The sequence below is a fragment of the Nycticebus coucang genome, chromosome 7 (genome assembly GCF_027406575.1).
Source record: "Nycticebus coucang isolate mNycCou1 chromosome 7, mNycCou1.pri, whole genome shotgun sequence".
NCBI lineage: Eukaryota > Metazoa > Chordata > Mammalia > Primates > Lorisidae > Nycticebus > Nycticebus coucang.
The window spans coordinates 101,678,529-101,683,792 of NC_069786.1; the positions used below are offsets into that span (position 1 = coordinate 101,678,529).

Genomic DNA, 5,264 nt, shown 5'->3' on the forward strand with positions numbered 1-5,264 from the left:
TTTATCTTTTCTGATATATTGAAATGGTTTGATGGGGGCTGAGAAAAATATCTTAACCTTCCTAGTCATGAATTCAAAACTTCCTTCTCTGAAACAATTTGTAATTTTTGCCTCTAAAAAATTTGCACTCAATTGCAAACAATTTCTTTTGTTATTTTGTCCTTAGTAAACAGAAGAACACCGGGAGATGGTTCTAGAAAATTCCAGCATGCATGAAAATTGCCATCAAAGTGACAGGATCCACTGTCTTGATTCTATATTTGTTGTCCAAGAAAATGAGCTAAATTGATTTCTGCAGACCAAAGGCTAAATTGACTTTCTAGTTCTAGAACTGCAGGATACCTTGAGAGAGAAGGTCTGATGCACTAAAAAGGAGGTTCTATCAATTAATAAGTTACTTAGATTTTTAATATGGATAGCTCTCTAAAGAAAGGAAACAATAAGAAAGGGTACATTTTATGTAGACTCAGGATTATAACATCTTTTTCTACAGAAAACGTACTGATACAAATATCTTTGTTATGGTGTGATTTTTGGTCTTCAGGGTATATGCCCAGTAGAGGGATTACAGGATTGAATGGCAGATCTATTTTTAGATCTCTAAGTGTTCTCCATATCTCTTTCCAAAAGGAATGTATTAATTTGCATTCCCACCAGCAGTGCAAAAGTGTTCCCTTTTCTCCACATCCGCGCCAACATCTCTGGTCTTGGGATTTTGTGATATAGGCTAGTCTCACTGGAGTTAGATGATATCTCAAAGTAGTTTTGATTTGCATTTCTCTGATGATTAAAGATGGTGAGCATTTTTTCATATGTCTGAAGGCCGCGTGCCTATCTTCTTCAGAGAAGTTTCTCTTCAAATCCCTTGCCCAGCCTGTGATGGGATCTCTTGTTCTATTCTTGCTAATGTGTTTGAGTTCTCTGTGGATTCTGGTTATTAAACCTTTGTCGAAGACATAACCTGCAAATATATTTTCCCATTCTGAGGGCTGTTTGCTTGCTTTACTTACTGTGTTCTTGGCTGTGCAGAAGCTTTTTAGTTTGATCAAGTCCCAGTAGTGTATTTTTGAAGCTGCTTCAATTGCCTGGGGGTTCCTCCTCATAAAATACTCGCCCAGACCATTTCTTCAAGGGTTTTCCCTGTACTCTCCTCTAGTATTTTTTATAGTTTCATGTCTTAAGTTTAAATCTTTAATCCAGTGAGAGTCTATCTTAGTTAATGGTGAAAGGCGTGGGTCCAGTTTCAGTGTTCTACAGGTTGCCAGCCAGTTCACCCAGCACCATTTGTTAAATAGGGAATCTTTTCCCCACTGAATGTTTTTAATTGGCTTGTTAAAGATTAAATAACGGTAAGTAGCTGGATTCATCTCTTGGTTCTCTATTCTGTTCCAGACATCTACTTCTCTGTTTTTGTGCCAATACCATGCTGTTTTGATCACTATCGATTTGTAGTATAGTCTGAGGTCTGGTAGCATTATTCTTCCTGCTTTGTTTTTATTTCTGAGTAATGTCTTGGCTATTCGAGGTTTTTTCTGATTCCATATAAAACGAAGTATTGTTTTTTCAAGATCTTTGAAGTATGACAGTGGAGCTTTAATAGGGATTGCGTTGAAATTATATATTACTTTGGGTAGTATGGACATTTTAACAATGTTGATTTTTCCCAGCCATGAGCATGGTATGTTTTTCCATTTGTTAATATTTTCAGCTATTTCTTTTCTTAAAGTTTCATAGTTCTCTTTACAGAGATCTTTCACGTCCTTTGTTAAATTCCCAAATATTTCATCTTCTTTGGCACTACTGTGAATGGGATAGAGTCCTTAACTGTTTTTTCAACTTGACTACTATTGGTATATATAAAGGCTACCGATTTATGAATGTTGATTTTGTAACCTGAGACGCTGCTGTATTCCTTGATCACTTCTAAGAGTTTTGTAGTAGAGTTCCTAGTGTTTTCCAGATATACAATCATATCATCTGCAAAGAGCGAAAGTTTGATCTCTTCTGACCCTATATGGATATGCTTGATCACCTTTTTTTCTACCAGAATGTTTATTGTAGCCCTATTCATAATTGCTAAGTCATGGAAGAAGCCCAAGTGCCCATCGATCCACAAATGGATTAATAAATTGTGGTATATGTATACCATGGAATATTATGCAGCCTTAAAGAAAGATGGAGACTTTACCTCTTTCATGTTTACATGGATGGATCTGGAACATATTCTTCTTAGTAAAGTATCTCAAGAATGGAAGAAAAAGTACCCAATGTACTCAGCCCTACTATGAAACTAATTTAGGGTTTTCACATGAAAGCTATAACCCAGCTACAACCTAAGAATAGAGGGAAGGGGGAAAGGGAGGGGAGGGAGTGGGGAGGTGGGTAGAAGGAAGGGGATTGGTGGGATTACACCAGCAGTGCATCTTACAAGGGTATATGTGAAACTTGGTAAATGTGGAATGTAAGTGTCTTGGCACAGTAACTGAGAGAAGGCCAGGAAGGCTATGTTACCCAGTGTGATGAAAGTGTGTCAAACGGTCTGTGAAGCTACTGAATGATGCCCCATGATCATATCAATGTACACAGCTATGATTTAATAAAATAAATAAAAAAGTACTGAAATTTTAAACATGGATTTAGATACCTTGATATTTGTAAGAAGACGAGTGTTGTAGAACTGTAGAAATACTAGAAGTAAGAAAACCAAAAAGGCAGCATAATAAGAAATAAGATTGTTGTGAAGAAACTGGACAAAAAAGCAGCACTTGTTTCAGGATCCAAAGTGTAAAAGCCAGGGGAAAAAATGAAGAGGAAGGATTACGTAGATGAGCTGATAGGAGAGAAGGAAAGTGAATGGAAGGAAAAGGAAATTCTAAGGGATACTAGAACATTGGTGTTACTGTAGCTGTATATGGTTTATCTATCTTGAGATAATTTCCACAATTATAAGGTGGTTTTACTTTTTATTTTCTCTTGCCAAATAGTGTCCAGGATAGGTGTGCTGTGGCCAAACTGTGGAGTCTGGAAGGCATGAGGGAGGGGCCCTTGGCGGTAGCCTTTGGGAGGTAATAGTAGGTATTTATTGCAGGTAGATGACCAGGAAGTGTTCATCTGGGAGCCATTTGAATCTCTGGTAATGTCCAATAAGGAAGCTTGGGCACATTGCTTGGATCCTTTACAGTGTTGGTTTCTTTGTCTATAAAACAGGCAGTGGTTTCAAACTATGCCCACAGGGATCTGGAGCCCCAGGAAGGTGCCTCTGTGTGGCTAAGGGTGGGCAGTGGGAGTGATACTCCGTTGTTAACTCTTCTGTGCATGCACTTTAGCCACAAGTAATCCAATTTTTTATATGATGGATCCAGAATATGATTTCCTATTATAAAAGTTCCTCTGCTTTAAAAACATTCAGAAACAAGACTATACTTTCAGGGGTCATTTCTATAGTTGGTTACTAGAGAGGTCTCTCTGAATGTGTGGAGCACTGGAAACCATGAGGAGGCGGTGCAGCGTTCTCTCCTGAGCATGAAGCTGGCTCTTGGTGTTGCTTTAGTGCAATTGCCATTTGCCATTGATGATCGTTCTTCTCTCCCTTTCACGCAGTCTGAGTGAAATAAATTAAAAAAAAAATTCAAAAACTACTATTAACAAATGTACACAATACTAATTTGAAGCCAGTAGAAGAACTAATACACACCCACACCAGAGAAAAACTCAATTCAATTCAAGTTGGGGGGAGGAGGGAGGAGGGAAGAGGGAGTTGAGAGGAGGGAGAGGGACCGGTGGGCTCCCACCTAATGGGCACAATGTAAGGGTATGTGGCACAGCTCCTGGATGTGGGACACAACTACAAGAGGGACCTTACCTAACAATTGTTTGTACCCTCATATTAATCTGAAATCTTAAAAAAAGCAAAAAAATACTATTAAGCAGAGAGTCCCTAATGCTCCTTTTTTTTTTGGCTATAAATTTGAACTACTTTATGTCTTTCTTTTCCACAAAGCATTTCTTGATGCCACATGTGCCAAAACAGACGCTGAGATGAGGGGAAGTATCAGGGATCCATTGCCACACAAACTCTGAGTGACAGTCCCAACCTTGGTGGTGTGCAACAATAAGCATCCTTTGGCCTCATGTCTGCGAGCAAGGGATAGGCTGGTGGCGTTCAGGTCCTAGACAGCAGTTGGCTGGGACCTTACCCATGTGAACTTAGCTGCAGATGTTCTGGCTGTCAGCAGGGTCACTTGGCCTTCCTCACGTGTCCCTCACATTTCTCCAGCAGGCCTGGTCCTATAATCAGGGGTGGCAGGGGCTGAAAACAGTGGGCAGAAAGGCACAAGTGCTTTTTCAAGTCTCTGTGTGTGCCGAGTTTGCTATTGCTCCACCGGTCAAAGCAAGTAATGTGGCCTCTCCCAGAGTCAGTGTGCAGGGCTCTTCCCAAGGGAGTAGAACGCAGGGAAGCATGAAAAACAGGCTCTAAATGCATCTGGTCTACCATGGAAAGTCAGATGCCTCACGTCCTTATAAAAGTGGCCAGAGAATCTAAGTTGGTCAGCAAAAAGATAAGCAAGAAGAGTATCTGACAATAGTCTGGATTATCAAAATAGAAGAAATAAATACTGCCAGCAAGTCTCTAGCAGAAGAGTGTGAAATTTAAAGGAAATTGCTCTTTAAATGAGTCTAAAAACCTTAGATTTTTCCCTAAGTTTCTATGTCTTTCAAGGTCTCCCACGGGTGCAATCAGGTCCTATCATCCATGTATTTAATGTTTAAGAGTGCAAATGTGCAACATCTGAATGTCCATGCAAAGCATAGAGAGAAAGAGAGAACCATTTCAATTGTCATTGTGTATAGCCTTTTCTAAGCATCTGTGCATGAACAGAGTGTGTGTGAGATGCTACAGTCTTAGCCCCTCAGAAGGTAAAACTGCAGCCTGCAAAATACAAGCCCATGGTACTGTTGTGGTGATTCTGTACCTGTACCAATGTGGGAAAAGTAATCTGCCCATGTTTGAATGATAATTTTGATTGTGAGCACTTTTGGTCTGTCCTGCTGACTTTAGGATCTTGTTTAAGAGAAAATTCTACCAACACCCCTAACATCAAACTTTTTGATTGAAGTTGGGAAGCATGTAGCTGACCCTCCATCAGATTAGCTCTGGGCTGCAGGGGCCTAGTCCCCTAGGAATCCCGCCCCAGCCTTGGAGGTGAGAGCCAGGAACTGAATCTGAAATGTGGGTCCAGGCTGAGCAGGTGACGCAGGTTGAT

At 40.1% G+C, this 5,264-nt stretch overlaps 1 pseudogene; it reads left to right on the forward strand.

Annotated features, from left to right (window-relative positions):
* Nucleotides 1–3,413: 3,413 nt before the first annotated feature.
* Nucleotides 3,414–3,608, forward strand: LOC128591127 (uncharacterized; annotated as a pseudogene).
* The last annotated feature ends 1,656 nt before the right edge of the window (nt 3,609–5,264 follow it).